Raw genomic sequence first — 17608 nt, forward strand, 5'->3', positions numbered from 1 at the left:
GCGGGGTGGCGCGCCACCCTCCCTGCCGCCAGCGAGCGCAGGCTCTCGCGCGGGCCGCTCAAGGCAGCATCGGGAACACTCCTGAACTTTTGAGCATCCGTCACACAAGGAGGACTTTTTTACGCAGTTACATTTTTTCCGGGCAGCGGCGCCCCGCCCCCCGCGGCGGCAGCAGCCAATAGGAGGCTAGAGCCGCCGTGAATGAGCCCGAGCGAAAGGTCCGGCGCGCCTCGCGCGGGAGCAGGGCGCCGCGCTGGCCTCCCGCGCCGTGCGCCCCTCCCTCCCGTGCCCCGCTTGCCGGCAGCCTCTTGCTGCGGGTCCGCACCTCTCCCAGGTCCCGCGCGGGCGACCGCGCTTTCTGCATTCTACTTGCAGACTTACATTGTTCCCGCAGACTTCCTGGGTCCCTCGTTGTCCCCAAACAAACACTTCCTTGGGCCACTTGCTCTCCCGTGGCCACTTCGTTAGCCCTCAGCCGCTCGCATTGGCTTTTACACAGTCCTTCGCAGATCTGGCGGTCGCCAGCGCCGGGTTGCCCAGGCCTCACTCCTCCCACCCCTGCCAAAGCCCCTTATCCTTTCCTCTCTCCGCCTCCATCCCTTTGGTCCCCACCCGATCGCCTTTCTCACACTTGGTTCAGATATCTCCGGTTTCCCCCACTTGTGGATTCTTCTTCCTGACTTTGGTCACAAAGGGCATGATTTTAGGAACACAGTCAAAGCCGTGCACCCTTCCCAGTGGAGAAGGAGTTGTCACAGTCATCTCACACCCCAATGACCCATCTCCGGTCACAATAAGGAAAAAGGGCAAGAGGGCCCTGCCAGGAGCTTGGGGAAGGTCCTTCGCCCAGAAAGGCTGGTCGGCCCTACCACGGGCCGCCTGGTTCTTTGGCTTGCAGGCCCCTCGGTTGCTCGAGGGTGCGGGTGGCCCAGGCTATTGTCGCCCTGCGGCTCCCTGCTCTGCAGCTGCTTGCTAGAGCAGGGTTGTGACAGGCTCGCCTCCCACCAACACCCGTTGTTTGGCTCTGCAAGCTTTGGCACAGAGGAGGGGTCAGGCTGAGGGCTCAAGGACATTAGCAGGTGTGATGACAAGAAGCAAATAATTACGTTCAAGAGCTCAATGTTTCTCCGGGTCACTCTCGATCTCCACGCGCGGGGCTGCCGGTTCGCAGAGATAACGAGTGTGTTGGGGGTTGTGTGTGTTCAGAATCACACCTGCAGGGCGACTCGGGGATTGGAGAGGAAAAGCACAGAAGGACTCTCTTGTGCATATGCGTGACATTTGCAGCTCCTGGAGGACAAGAGATTACTTCATGATGGCAAGAAGAGAAATGAGAGGCAAAGAAACGAAGGAGAAAGACAGAGACAGGCCTCCCTCTACTCCAGTGCGAGTCTGCACTTCGGCAACTCTACAAAAGACCCTCCAGGAGACGAAACATTTGATCCTTTGCTAGAGCCCGGGAAAGAGGCGAGTTTGGGAGAGTGTGGCAACGTGTGCGTGACGCGTTTAACACCTCCGCTCCCACAATTTCTGACAATCTTTAACTCCTAGGACGTGTTGGGAGCCCCTTTGGCTTCCCGGCTCGAATCCCAACTTCCTCACTTCTTCACTAAATTTAAATTGCAGCCTTGGTGTGGCAGGCACCGCTCCAGGTCACTTGAACATTAAAAAAAAAAAAAAAAAAATCGCGTATTTCAGATTCACAGCTAGGGAAGAAAGGGACCTGCTAAATCTAGAATTCGCCTTAGGCCGTGGGGGCTTGCCCGGAAGTTCCAAATCCTGGGGCAGCCGCTTCCTGGCCATGCATCGCACTTGGGTCGTTTGCTACTCCTTTCCAAAGTGTTGGCAAGTACTAGTCACTGATAGATTGGGAGAACTCCCAGGTCTGTCAGTCAATAGGAGGCTCAGTATTTGGTGGGTCCTAAAAACATTTGGGGGAGGGTAGAGGAAAACCCCCTGATTTGAAAACCGAATTGTTATCCAACTCCCACCCTTCTGCTCGACCGCCTGTTCATCAGCTCCCTTGGCCAAGGCTTTATAAGACTCTCTCGCTCCAGCCTGGGGGACAATTTAGTAAATGGTCTCCCTATACACGTTGGCATTTGGTGAATTCGGTCTTTAAATTGCGTTTCCACCACTCTCAGGGCGCAGAGTTAGATGTAGTGATAGCTACTGGTTTGTTTTCCTAATGCGGGAAATGCCAGAGGGCCCATAGATAGTTGTGCTCCGCTGTGCCCCTTCCCCACCCACCGTCTCCTCTCCTCCCTTCCCCCCGTCCCAGCCCGCCAGCCCAGTAAAGTGTAAAACAGCTTGTTATGCAAATTGCGAATCTAAAACAGCGACATCCTTGGTTTTCTGCTTTGGGCATAAAAGTCGCCGTTGTGAAATAGAATCTGGCAAGCAGGGGGAAAAAAACGGTGGGTGCAGTTTTATAAAGATCAGCTTTCCACTGGTTTAGCGCTGGATGTTCTCCAGGAAAAGATATTTGCATTTGTGTTTTATAAGCTGACTCGGAAGGAAACCTCTGTAAACCGCTTGATTTCAGGCACTTAACTATTGTTAGTGGGGGTGTTATTTGAACATTAAGACAAAAACGTAATGTCTTTGGGGGACGAATTAGAGTCTTTTATTTTTAGGTTAAAGTTTTCGATGCCCCTCCTTTGCTGCTCTACCTGGTAGCTCAATCAGACTTCTCCCTTTACAATCTTTGACTCAATGGGTAGAAATACCCGAGCAGGAAGTCCTCCACTGCCAACCCGACGACTTTCTGTACTTGCAGCCTGGAGGCCCCACAGGCGACAGCGGTAATGGATCTTTGGTGGAAAGGTCGCTCGGTCCGCACCCCCTCCCCATCCAGTCCCTGACCAGCCAGACCAGGTTCCAAATCCCGGGGCCCACCGGTGGGTCCTTATTTAGGAGGGGGCGTGACGTCACCGGGATGTTTAAAACAAGGTCTCCCGCGCCCGCGCCCGCGCCCCTACTGTAAAGAAAGGACAAGGAAGGGAGATGTGACGATCACTGCAGAAAATGCCCGGATTCGGGACGTTGTGACACCTCAGGAATGTGTGTGTGTGTGCGTGTGCGTGTGCGTGTTTCATTTTTCAGGTCAAGTAGAGGGAATGGGGCGGCGGCATGGGGCTCCGGGTCCAGGAAATGACTCCTGAGCCACTTGAGCCTAGCCCAGGGTGGGCAGATTGTCTTGCGTGTCAGAGACCCCTCGGGAACCTTCCTGCATGTTTCCCTGTTACCGCTGCCGACTTATCCGCGCCCTTGGCTCTCAGTTCAGACCTGGAAGTCTGGCCCGTCGGGGGCTAGGACGCCCGTGCGCCGTCTCCCGGAACCGCGGCCGGCCCGGGAGCTGCGGGAAACAGGAAAGAGAGGCATTAGAAAATGAGGGAAGGGTCGTCTCATACTGCATACAGTGCAGAGATCCCGGGACTCTGCATACCAGCAGGGAAGCTGGAAGTCCGTGGCCGTCCAGCATCGAGAAACGAAGTGTACTATTAAGGCTACAGTCCCGAGAAAGCCACTTGAAAATTCCCCAGTAGCCTAAAATTCACAAACCAAAGTAAAGTCCGATGGAGGGGGCAGTGTCTTTGAACTATTTAGATAATTGTGTCAGTCCTCCATTTGGCCTCGTTTGCGCATATCAGAAAATCCAAGGGTAGAAAAGATAATCCGGCGTTAATAACCGTTTTCGTTGTCAAACCTTGTCAGCCCAGAAGGTAGCGTTTGTCATCTGTGTGACTTCAGCGGAGGGGTATTGGTACCTAGCGTCTTGGGTGACTAAGACTCCGGCGGATTGACTTCATTCGCCTGAGTTGGCAGAGTTTATGAGTAGAGTTTCTGTTAACGCAGCCCCCTCCTTAGTAGAAAAATAATTCCTACAATAAGTGAACAGAGCATTTGTTTTTCAACTGCTTTTTAACGAGATGGTACACATTGCCTATCTACATGGTTGAATTAATCACGTAGTTGCTCTCTTAGGGCGGCCTTCCACGAGAAATTTGTGTGATGGAATAATTTAATTTCATCCTTCACGTCCACAAGACAAGCTGGTTCCACCAATTACTTACACAGGGGTAAAGGGGAACGTGTCAACACCTGCTGGGGTTGGTTTCCTCTTCCCGTCAGGCTGCCCACCCCGCAGCCCACCTGTCACGGGTCTGCAGTAAAGCACCAATCTACGCAGTGTCTCTGGGCTCAAAGACGAGCCTGAGCGGCAAGAAGCTACAAGGATACGTAAAGGAATCTTTTCTTTTAATTTTGGTGTTTAGCTTCGAAAGACCAGGCAAAGTGAGATGGAGATCAGAATTGTATCTTTAAAAAAAAAAAAAAAAAAAAAATCCAGAACAAGAACAAAATTTGTAAAGGGAAGGATGATCGGAAAGGATGACTTATGTGTGTGTGTATGCGCGCGTGCCTCGATTTCACCCCATTCAGATCTCCAGGTGACCTAAGGCGGCCGTGCACTCCAGGGCCTGCTGGGACAGAGGCAGCTGTCTCTGCGTTAGAGATATTCACAGGGCTGGCCCAGGCCCCAGGCCCCAGTACTCAGGGCGCGGGTCGTCAAGAGGACGGCGGGCGCAGGTGTTGGAGTGAAAAGCGCGAGCTCCAGCGCCGGACACCTTTCGGCAATGAGTGTTGCATGAAGGACTTGATTAGCTGGACAGACTTAGAAGGATTTCGGAACCTCGGACGGGTGGAATGGGAGGCACCTTGCAGGCAACTGGGCTGCCCTGGTCTCCTGGGCCCGCGCGGGGACAAACGCGAGCGCCAAGGCTTTTTCTTCGTCTCCAAGAACGACCTTCGCGGAGCCAGAGCCTGGAACCCTCGGCTGTCCCCGACGAGGCCACCTCCGCGCCTGACTAGCTAGCTGTCCAGGGTATGAAATACCTCCCTTATCCGCCCCGGGCGTCCAATGCGCGCACACTGGGCCAGGCGGGGTGTCAGAAAGCCTTGCACCTCCGACCTTGTGGAGGGCAACCGTGGGGACCATTCGGACAGAACTGGGTATTTGCACCTCTCAGGAAAGGGACAGGCTGTCACCTGGACTGGAGTACCCCGACAGGCCTCTCCCGGGGCCCGAGAGCCAGCGCCTCCGGGAGCGGTTGGTTCTCACCTGCGGTAGCTGCAGGGAGCGGCGGGCCGATGGCGGATGCCCCTCCGCCGCTCCAGCCTTCCCCCCGTCCCTTTCCCGCAAATGGAGGGGAGAGGAACGAAAGAGGTGTGGGAAGCACCAAGGACTCTTCTAACTTGAGTTAGCGGAGTCCAAGGGCATCTACCCCCTCCTCCCGGCCATTTCTGCGTCCCTGAGGTTGCGGGTCCTTTGCACCATATCCGAGCCTGCACCGGCATTATATGCTCCGAGCGCCCCCTGCTGCCCGCATCTCCTTTCTGGAGCTCTTCCACGATTAGAGGCTCGGACCTGCCGGTCTGGCGGGTCCCTTTCTGAGCCTGCCTTCGCGGAAGAGGCGGCTGGGGAAGTCCACGCAGCTGGAGTGGGACCTCGCAGATCCCGGCTTCTCGTTTTCACACCAGGACTGGTCTAGACACGAGGTCCTATTGAAGAGTCTATCCCAGCCTTTAGGCACGACCATGGACGTATTTTTGTTCCCGGAGCCCGAGCTGAATCGCGACTGGGACTTTTAGCCACTGGCTACAAATTCCTTCCAGGCAGCCCCTTTCAACTGATGTGCAAGTTACAGAGAAAGCAAGGCCGCTTCATCAAGCGAGTTAACATTCGAAAGATGCCAAAGAATGTATTTGCTAGCAGCCGAGTTTGCCAATATACATTGCAAACGCAGACTGCTGGTTTCCAGGAAAATGCACTTCTGATTTTCAACCCATCTGTAGTCTTGAAACTGAACCTCCGAAGAGCCAGTCTTGGAGAACAGGAAGAATGGGTGGCAGTGATCATCTTTGCTGGTGGCGGTCTCACACCCCCACATGCATTTACACACCCTCGGAGTCACCCGTGTGAAAACACAGACCGTGCACACTCACGGCTTTACCCATGACAGGCTTGCCAATATTTACATACATAGCAGACACCAACACAAAGTAGACACTGGCTCTCAGAGAGGTAAGCATTCACATGAGTAGTATTTAATTTGGAAGCAAAGGTGAAAGATAAATGACGACAAATAAAGAGGCAAAATGTTATAGAATATTGAATAGAAATACATTTATTAAAGGAAAAGGTAGTTACTCCACAGTATTTAGCTACTAATTCATAGTTGCCCTGAATAAATACTATTTTTTTAAGGTCAGCAGTTGTTTAGGGTTAAAATATAAATTAAGGTGGGGGGGGCGCCAAACAAATCCAGTATTTACTTTTGCCATAGATCCTCTTTTGCTTGGGGTCACAAAGACCCCAGCTGGAATTAGAAATTCTCTCCATTCTTTAAGTGGGAAAGCTTATCATTCTTTTAAAAGCTTCACTGTTTTTCCAGACACTTGATTTTAGGCACAGTGTGAATAGTAATGAGGGGTGAATTCGTTGGATTCTATTGTTAACCGCAGACATTAATAACAACAACAATAAGAAGAGATAACATGAATTGAGGACTAATAATGTTGTCATTCTGCCAAGTGCTTTAAGTGATCTTTTCACTTAATCTTCACAAGCATCCTCAAGTGGGTACTATTATCTATATCTTATACAGGAGAAAACTGGGGCTTAAATAAAATAATTTGCCTAATGTTACATAGCCCTTATAATTGTATTTTTTCCCTCCTGAACTGAACCACTTAATGTTCTTTCGATACACTTCACAACTCTTGTGTTTGAAATATTTTCTCCAACTTACTTATTTAAATAAAAGCCAATATATTTTAAATTGTTGATAATCCTCACTATTGTATTTTGCTGTTTCTTATTGAATCTAATATAACATTTGTGATAAGATACATCATTTATTTGCCACTAGGAAAGGAACCAGAACAGAAAGTTAGGCCCCGCTGGGATTCAAATCCAAGATGTCATTGTTTACTAGAGAGGCACTTTAACCAACTAAGCCACAGATCCAGCCTAAGGAGCACTGGTGGTACAGTGGTTAAGGCACTTGGCTGTTAACAAAAGGTCAATGGTTCAAACCCTCCAGCTGCTCCACCAAAGAAAGATAAGGCAGTCTGCTTCCATAAAGATTTACAGCCTCAGAAACCTAATGGGGTCATTATGAGTTGGAATCAACTCGATGACAGTGAGTTTGGTTTGGTTTTAAGAAAGGAAAGGAATGCTTGGGTGTTGTAAACAGTTAAGTGCTTGACTGTTAGCTGAAAGTTGAAGAAGGTTTGAACCCACCCAGAGGTGCCTTAGAAAACAGGCCTGGTGTTTTACTTCTGAAACATCATGGCCATGAACACCCTATGTAGCAGTTCTACTCTGCAAATGTGGGGATGCCATGAGTCAGAATCAACTTGTTAGCAACTAACAACAAGAGGAAAGGAAAAATGCTGCCAATTAAACTATCATATGTCATCTTCATTTCAAAGACGTTGTTGTTGTTGTTATGTGCCATCGAGTCAGATCCAACTCATAGTGACCCCTCCTTGGGTTTCTGAAGCGGTATCACTATGGAAGTAGACTGCCCAAACTTCCTTCCGAGGAGTGGCTGGTGGGTTTGAACCGCCAGCCTTCTGGTTAGCAGTCAAGTGCCTTAGGCACTATGCTACCAGAGCTCCTACATTAAAGAGGTGAAAAAAAAAAAAAAAAAAAAAACACTTGGATTTTAGATTAGCAAAATATTTCCTCCCTTATCCATTTAATCAACAAAGGTATGAGCCCTTCTTTGTGTTCTGTATTATTCTAGGGACCACATCATTCTAGAGGCTGCCCTTTGCTGGGCACCTAGGTGAAGGCAAGCACTGATAACTATGGGCAAAATATTTATCCTTGCCAAGGTTTGAATCTATTGTACATGGATAATCATATTTGACTTGCTGAGGGCTGCTTTTTCTGTATACTTGCATATGAGTCTAGACATGCTTGCACTGATGATATGGGGGAAATGGTATAAATACATCTCTGTATGAACTCATAAAGATACTGCTGGCTGATGCCCTTATTCTTGTTTTGAAGGTCACTTGGTAGTTCTTTTCCTGGATTTTACCTCCATTTAGTTTCCCCTCAGATTCTTCAGGAAGCATGGAGAATGGAAACGAGATGATCTTTCCCATTCCTTCCCTCCAAGTTGGCCCTGCTGGGATTCAAATCCTTACATTCAACTCTAGCTCTCTGCTTCCACAAATGCATAGGACTTTTCAGGGCAGAAAAGGATAGAAAACAGGAAATATGAACTCTGCCTCTCACTCTCTCACTTCCACTAGATTGGTACTATCTGGTAGTGTAGTACCTAAGGCATTTGACTGCTAACCATAAGGCTGGCGGTTCAAACCCACCAGATATTCCTCAGAAGAAAGACTGGGCAATCTACTTCCATGGAGATACTGCCTCGAAACCCAAGGAATGGTCGCTATGAGTCGGATCCGACTAGATGGGAGTGAGTTTGGTTTTGGTTTGGTACTACTACCAAGGAGGCTGGGGGCCATGGGTTTTAAGGGTTGGCTAACTTTCAGGCTCCCACAGTGGACTGCCCAGCAGTCATCAAGGCGAAGCTGTTGGTGTTGCAGAGGAGAAAACTGAAACACACAGAGAATATTTGGTCTCAAGCACCACTGCTTAAATGGTAGAGGCAGAGCTCTAACCCAGGACTTCTAAAATCTGATTCAGTCCTCTACTTGCACATCACTGTCTCCTGGGCTGGCAGTCCCACAGAAGCCCTAGTTTCCAGTGGAGGGAGACCTTTGGCCAGTGGGGTTTGGGAAGGGGAGAGGGCAGAGGGAGGAGGAAGCTGAGAGGAGAGGGGCAGGGCCTCTTTTTCCCTTTCCAGGAATTACTCCACTGACTGCGTTGGCTTGGTGTGGGCCTGAAATACTGACTCAAAAGACTGCAGTGAGCTGGTGGGGCAGCAGAGCTAGAGGAGGCGGTAAGTCTCAGCCAAGCCCTGGGGGGGTGATCCACTGCCTTTCTGGAGGGGCCAGTTTTGGGGAGCCTGAACAGGGTGGCCACTAAGGACAGGAAGAGCTCTGCTCTCCCAGGGAACAGAACCACGTCGGGGTCAACAAGCAGGGGGCCAAGAATAGCGCAGAGGCTCCTCTTCTCAGCCTGTGGTGGGAGCAGGCAGTGGGTACTGGGCTGCGGGGGCACACACTCCCTCAGCCCAAGCAGGCCAGACTCCCTGGACCCAAGGGGAAGGCAGTGTGTGATGTCCTGCTTCTCCTCAAACTGCGCCCTAGGCGCCCAGTCTCCCTTTGTCCCTCCCCGCAGCAGCGCGGAGGAGGTCCTTTTAGAGGCAGGGCTGCTGTATTCACAAACGCACACACCTCTGTGCAATCCTGAACCAGGGCCTGTGTTTAGTCTACCTCACTGACGTCCTTCCTGAACAGATGGGAAAAGGAAACGGGTCCATGAAGCACTCTTGCCTTCCCCGGGCCGGCTCCATCCATCATTTTCTCACCTACATGTCCCTGGTCAGCCAAGTATTTACTGACCGTCGGAGGCAGAGTCTCCGCTAAAATCACAAGACTTCCCTCACCACCCACCCGGCTGTGCTTTCCTTCTTCCTCTAATACAAAGGTTTCCATTATTGGCTATCCCTGTGATGAAACAGACTCAGATGAGATAAGGTTAAATTACACGTTTATAAGGTGCCAGTATCGTCTTCTGAGCCATTCTGCCTTTGTTTGTGAGTGTGTGCTTATAATAATAGTTTGTTTTTATAGTCATCTCTCTCCTAAAGTACAGAACATATATACACACTATAACTTACTAGGGACAGGAGCACTTAATGCTCAAAGCAGGACAATTAGTGACTCGCCAACAAAGAGCAAGTTGCTAAAAGTTGCTGATTCTGGGAACCACCCAGTCAGCATTGTGGAAGTATTTTGCTTTTGTGTGTGGTAATTCTGCAAGCATAGTACCTGGTGCTGTCTTAAGAAATACACTATAGTATTTTCCTTTGTTTGACTTTATGAGTATTTGCTATCAAAGATTATTTGTTAGCTGTATTTATTTTAGTAAGGAACCTGTCCAAAGGCAGGCAGACATGTCTCTGGGAAAATGTTTTGACAGGAGCCGGGCAGGGGTTTTACATAATAGGAAAACAAACGAGCCCCACCCTCACAACATCAAGGCAAATACATTCCCATATTTTATTTGATATCAGTCACATTGTCTACTGTCTGTTGGAAGTAGGTTAGTTTTCTAGTAAACATCACACTGTCATCGATGTCAACTGTTTTTTCTGGAACAAGCTCAGACTCACTCAGGTCAAGGTGGTTTGTCCCTTTTAACTTATCTCTGAACACGTTAAAAGACAGGGCTGATGCGTTAAAATTACACCTCCTCTTATTATCAAATGAAGTTTGAAAAACTGTATCTTGTAGTTTTTCTTAGTTTGGCAAATTTTGAATTTCTCCTCAATTATGCCTTTATGGGGTAAAATGAACATGTTTTTCTTCGTTCCCCTCCTCTTTCTGGTTTATACATCAGGTTTCCCGATGATATCTATATAGCTCTGCTGATTTCAAGGAGATTCAATTATCAGATGGTGTTGACAGTCCACTGTAAATCTCATAAAAGGAGAGTTGCACTTTACTTTCCGACTGTGCGAGACAATTTCCAAGTAGGTATTTAGAATCCAGAAAGCGTCCCCTAGCAGATTATGGTAACATGAAGCACAGGTCCAGTGCTGGATTCAAAATTCTTGGCAATAGACTTTTAAAAACGAAATTCTCTGGTATGCCTAGATATGCTTTCTCAGTGTCAACATAACTTTCAGTTTTATCCACCAGACAAACAAATACTGTAAGTGACTACATTTGTGGAAAAAGAAGATGATGTATGTATAATTTGTTCTTTTTCTTAGGAGAAGTTTATTGAATAGTTTACCCTAATGTATATCTTGATGGAATGGATTTATCCTCCCCCACTGGGCCCTCTTTTTGAGCATTTTGTATCATTTTAAAAATTTGAAATTAGGTGGGTGTAGAGTGAAGGTAGAGTTAAAGAGATCAAACCAGGGTACAAAACCAGGAAAATAAAGCTTGAGGAATGGTTTTTTTTTTTTTTTTTTTTTTTTTTAGCATGTTCTCTTAAAAAAAAAAAAACAAAAACAACTCACTGCCTTGGAGTTGATTCCAACTCATAGCAACCCTTCCTTGGGTTTCTGAGGCAGTTTGAACTGCCAGCTTTCTGGTTTTCTTAGAAACATTAAAAAAAACCCAAAAACCCACCCACTGCCACTGAGTCAAATCCAATGTATAGTGAGCCTTTAGGACAGAGTAGAACTGCCCCACAGGGTTTCCAAGGCTATAAATCTTTATGGAAGCAGACTGCCCTGTCTTTCTCCTTCACAGCAGCTGGCGGGTTCCAACTGCAAACCTTTTGGTCAACAGTCAAATGCTTTAACCATCATGCCACCAGAGCTCCTTGTGGTTGTTGTGGTGGTGGTGTTTGCCATTGAGTAGGATCCAGCTCATAGAGCTCCTTCTTAGAAAACATCAAACCAAAACTCACTGCTGTCGAGTCGGATCCGACTCATAGTGACCCCTCCTTGGTTTTCTGAGGCAGTATCACCACAGAAGTAGAGTGCCCAAGGATTGGCTGGTGGGTTTGAACCATCAGCCTTCTGGTTAGCAGTCAAATACCTTAGGCACTACACCACCAGAGCTCCCTTAAGAAACATAGTGACTCGTTATTAATTCTCATATGTTTTGAAGGATTTGTTCATGATCATATGGGGCAAGGAGTCCGAAAAGGTTGCTGCACAGTGAAGCCCCCTGCTGGTCTGAATCCCAGGGTCCTCCTTCTGCCCTTGGATGGATTTTATTCTTAGGGGAGTGCAGAGCTATTGTTGTTTGAGCATTCCTCTCTCACTTTCTCTCTCTCTCTTTTTTAATAGAAGATATAATAATTCTCTAACATTTCAGTGCAAATAGCTTTCATATCAATTATTTTCCCTCTGTGAGAAACACTGTGCCCCTAGAGGGCAGAGAGGAAGGACACAGATGGGAGGCAAATAAGGTGCGCTGGGGAAAAACTGCATCCATCTCAGATTTTTCTGGGCCTGCCCAGGTCAGGGGATCCCTGCCAGATCCCAGTGTCTGAGGAAGTCCAATGTAGTGTGGCCTTTCCTTCTAAGTGCAAAACCTCATCCTTCTCAGGAGAGGCTAAGAATGGAAAAGGATCAGAGGGAGAGAAGGTCTATTTACCTAGGTGTCCTGCGAAACACAGGTACACATCACCAGTATTTACATCTGACACAAAGCAGTGTTTGTAAATAAGAATGTGTTAAAGTTTAGGCAACTTCTGTGGGCCTCTTATTGTGGCCTGGAGAAAAACAGCATGAGTGGAAGATAGTCCTTGTGGAGGGATGTAGTGGTCTGAGCAGGGACCCGTTGTCCCCCTCCCTTCTCAAAGAATGCCCCTTATAGGGAGAGGTTCACTTGGGGAGCAGCAAGAGTATGGCAGCAGATGTGGGAGCCACCTTTCCAGCTCAGTTCCATGTTCTGTCTGGGCCCAGCAGCCAGGACTCTGCCCTTGCTCTCTGCAGTGAGTGTGGGTGTTCTCTGTGAATATTTTCCATCACTGCACAGAGCTCTGTGTCTGCCTGGTCCAATTTCTGCCCACATTCAGTATGCACCATGAAAGGCCATTTTTCTTTTTGAAGCGTATCCAAAATAATACACATGATGAAGTGCAGGCAGAATGCCTGTGGAAAAAGTAACTCCTCCCAATTATTACAGTGGAGCGAGATGATTGAACTCTCCAAGCAAAACCCCACAGAGATGAAACATTCTCCCCTTTAAAGCAGATACATTAGCTGCAGAAACGACATTTGGGGGTCCAGCTGGCCCATTGGACCACAGCATGAGGTGGACACATCAGAAGTTCCTGTTGCTCCAACAAGGTACAGGGCTCTAGGAGGTGCTTAGCTGTGCCACAGTTTACATTGTTTTCAAAGAAGAGAATAATCTCTATCCTTTACTTAGAAGTTAAAAGAGGAATTTTTATGAGCTGATATGGAGCTCTGGTGGTACGGTGCCTAAAGGCATTTGACTACTAACCAGAAGGTTGGTGGTTCAAACCCACCAGATGCTCCTTGGAAGAAAGATGGGGCAATCTACTTCCATAAAGATTTTCCACCTCGGAAACCCAAAGGGGGTCGCCATCAGTCGGAATCGACTTGATGGCAGTGAGTTATCTGGAGAAACTTTGGAATGCCTTTGAAAGAAGAAATGGCAAATATAGGAAAAATTGATGATTATAAATAGCAAATGAGGGCTACCTATTTAGTCAAAAAAAAAAAAAAAAGTAGAAAAACCAAGCTCACTGCCATTGAATCAATTCTGACTCATAGTGACCCCTATTGGGTTTCCAAGGCTGTAAATCTTTACTTGCCTTATCTTTCTTCTGTGGAACGCCTGGTATGTATGAACCACCAACCTTCTTGTTAGCAGCCACATGTCTTAACCACTACACCACCAGAGCTCCTAGTGTGCTGAATTTCAAGTTAATGTCACTGGCATTAATGGCCACATTCTACTCTGATCAGCTGACACTGATGGGAGCTGTATGTTCAAGTCTGACCACATTTAGAAATGAAGCTGCAAGTGAGGAGATCAGAAGGATCAGACAGAGGGGCAGAGGAATCACTGCATCACAGAGCCGTCTGTCCTTACTTTGTATTGTAAAGGTTGTGTATAAACTACCTCAACAAACTCTAGAATCAATGTTACAGTATGAAACAAGGGGAGCTCCATAGTTTAGGGGAAAAAAGTCCTTTAAATACTGCAATAGATATTTTACTTTGTAAATATAAATAAATTACGCCAGCCAGTCTGGAGCAAGTAACAGCAACAACAACAGTCTGGAGCAAGTTGAGTGTTAAACACAAGTGAGCTTTTTAATAATGGACTATTTGAAGCACACTAGTTATGCATGGGGAGCTCTGGTAGCCTAGTGGCAAAGGCACTTGACTGCTAATCAGAAGATTGGAGGTTCAAACCCACCAGCCTCTCCTCGGAAGGAAGGTTGGGCAATCTGCTTCCGTAGTGATACCGCCTCAGAAACCCAAGGAGGGGTCGCTATGAGTCCGGGCTGACTCGATGGCACATAACAACAACAACAGATGTGCATTAATGAGATCATAAGCTTAATGGGGTTTTGAAAAGTAATAATTATGAAGACTTTGCAAAGTACAGATTGTGAGTTTAGCAATGGGCTCATTTGGACAAAGAGGGTGAAATAAAACGCAAAAATGTTCATTGTTTGGGTAGAGTGGGATTATGCTTTTTTCATTTGAACATCCACATTTTCATCTAAACCATGACTATGTAGGTTTTTTAATTTTAAAACGGGAAAGTGGAATTTGGAAACACATCGTTTGAGACTTGAAATAAGATTGCACGGAGACAACCTCTTGGAAAAGTCCTCAGACTGGAAATCCCCTCAAGAGCAAGGGTGGAGCAGGCAGAGCTGGTGGTGAGCTGAGAAGAGAAACAAGTGGGTGTGGCGGGGAAAGAGAGGTGCAAACGGCCTGAAGTAATTTGGTGAGAGGAAGGGATAAACATCCGAACGCAGGCAGGCGAGAAAAGCCTTGGGCACTCCCAATATCACAGGCATTGGATTTCACTTAAAGCCCTTCACCTCCCTGGTCTGATGATAGCTGCGTTCTGGGGTGGTCAGTCGATTGTGTGACGCATGGTCATTCACCGGAAGAAGCACTATCAGTCCACGGGAAGATGGGGTGGGCTAATGGTGGGGAATTACGCTTCGGGGAAGACTGATGTCCTCCGTTATTTTGGGGAACCTTCTCCTGTAGCTCTGGCCAGTGGAGAGGTGCGAGGCTCGGCGCCCACCTTGGGAGCCGAGGGGCGGGCGAGAGGCGTGGCGGGCCGGAAGAAGGCCGATTGTCTGCGAGCGGTTCTTCTGGTTTTTCTGGGCTCTGTGTGTGTGTGTGTGTGTGTGTGTGTGTACGTGTGCGCCTCCAGGGCAAATGGCTCGGGCTTCCCTAGTGAGAGAAGGACTTTTTTGTCAAGCACGCTCCCGAAGCGTCACTCTGCTCCCTGCGCCGGGGGTGGTGGTGGTGGGCGGAGATGCGGAGGTGGGATAGGGCCCTGTGTTATTCTGCCTGGTCAGTCTTAAAACAAAGGAAGTTCTAAGATTAGGAAAGGGTGAGAAGAATTGAGAGTTGGCTGTGTTAAGTACAGCTAAAAAATTTTTATCGCCGTTTACCATTTATGGAAAGTAAGTCATTAAAAAATCCATTATCAACTTGTTTTAGACAAATTTAGTGCAGGCAACAGTGTTTAATTTGGGGTCACAAAGGTAGATTCCGTCTTTTGTACTTGCTGCAAATTTAGGTGTTCTGGGATTTTACGTATTGATGCTTGTAAGTGTTCTCTTGAGATTCCAAATAAACTAGAATTGGGCCTTACTTTTGCAGACTGGAGCAGTGGTTTGTTATTTCTAAACTACAAAAGAATGAATTAACAGATGTTATTTCAGATTCACCTTCCCCCCTCTTTTGTTTTTCTTTCTCCTGGAATCCTGGCTGTGAATACTTCAACTTCTTGGTCTGCAGGGTCTGTGATGGAGCTGTGTCTCCATCTAGTGGTAAGAGATGAACAGTGCATGTCACAGCCTTTGGCGCTGAAATGACAATAAGGACACGGGCTTTACTACTGGGTTCTTAGAACTACTCCAGCTCATTATGGAGGAAGAATAGCTGGAGTCACACTGGGGTCCATTTCAGTTTCCTATGGTGGACAAAAAAAAAAAAAAAAGTCATAAATGGATTCCTTTGTTTGGTAACTTAGTCCTCTCCCGTCTTCTCATCCAAATGTACTCATGAGAGTCACTTGAGGCCAGGAAAGTTTCAAGGTATGTGCCCCAGAATTCTCCAACAGGTCTGGTGCAGGGTGATCTGTAAGCATCTCTTCACACAGGACCTCTATTAAAAAAGTCCCCTCAGCCAAGCTGTCCCTTTGTCTAGTACACCATGACCAGCTTCAGTGTGTGTGAATGTGTGTGGAGGGGAGTAGGTGGGGCCCTTGTAGAGCACCAAAATGTAGTCTCAGACAGACAAATTTTAAAGAGCATGTATGGAAGTTAAGAGCTGGAGGTCATATTCTCTAAAACCAGCAATACCCACACACCTGCTGAAAAGTCTTTGTGTTAGGTACATGCACCCCCAGGTAAACACCTCACACCTCGACCTGTTGTCCTGGAGGACATCTGAGAGAGGAAATGACCTCAAATGTCGTTTGCAGTTCTGATTTGAGAGTAGGTCAGCAGGATGAGGCCAGCAGTGGCCAGGCTGGAGAGGAGCCAGGGGGAACTGAGACCACTGGAACCTCTCACTCCAGCAGGAAGGATCACACAGTGCTGCTCAAAGACCATCCCTGAGATAGAACCTTTTTTTCTATTTTTCTAAATTTTATTTTGTTATTGTTGTTGAGAATATACACAGCAAAACACACACCAATTCAACAGTTTATACATTTATAATTTAGTAATATTGGATCACATTTTTTGAGTTGTGCAACCATTCTCAACCTTCCTTTTCTAAGTTGTTCTTCCCTCATTAATATAAAGTCACTGACACCTAAGGTTCTTATCTAATCTTTTTAGTTGCTATTATCAATTTGACCCCATATAGATAGTTCTTAAAAGAGTACAATTTTCAAGACAGACCTTCAGTTTTAAGAAGACTTAAAACTGCTATTTTTTGTATAAGGTATAATGATTATCTCAGGGCAATACTTTCAAGGGTTCACCCACCCTCCATGGCTCCACAAAGTCTAGAGTCCATGAGAATTTGAAATTCTTTTCTATACTTTCCCCCTTTTGATGAGGATTCTTCCATGGACTCTGAACAAATTGTTCAGTAATGGTTGTTGTTGTTGTCATGTGCCGTGAAGTCAGACCCAACTCATAGCGACCCCTCCTTGGGTTTCTGAGGTGGTATCACTACAGAAGTAGATTGCCCAACCTTCCTTTTGAGGAGTGGCTGGTGGATTTGAACCGCCAGCCTTCTGGTTAGCAGTCAAGTGCCTTAGGCACTATGCTACCAGAGCTCCCTTCAGTAATGGTAGCTGGATACCATCCAATTCTTTTGGTCTCATGGCAAAGGAGGCAGTTGTTCTTGGAGGCAATTAGCCACGCATTCCTTTTCTGCCTCCTATTCCTGAGAATCCTTCTTCTGTTGCTCTAGGTGAATAAAGACCATTTGTTTGCCTTGGATGGTTGCTTATGAGATTTTAAGACCCCAGGCACTATGCAATGAACTAGGAGGTAGAACAGAAGCACTAAACATCTTATTAGGGCAATCAACTGGGATGTCCTATGAAACTGTGACCATAAACCTCCAAACCAAGGAACCAAATCCCGTGAGTTTTTGGTTATACACAAGCAGGCTTGGAAGCTGCTCTTTTTTGCTGCTGTCATTGTAAATATATATATTGTGAATGTATCTATCACACATCTTTTCTTAATTCAACTTTTAACAGGTATACAACTTATTATACAATTATAATAATT

The sequence above is a fragment of the Orycteropus afer genome, unplaced genomic scaffold (genome assembly GCF_000298275.1).
Source record: "Orycteropus afer afer isolate SDZICR_OR568_19922 unplaced genomic scaffold, OryAfe1.0 scaffold00027, whole genome shotgun sequence".
In the NCBI taxonomy this organism is placed as follows: Eukaryota; Metazoa; Chordata; class Mammalia; order Tubulidentata; family Orycteropodidae; genus Orycteropus; species Orycteropus afer.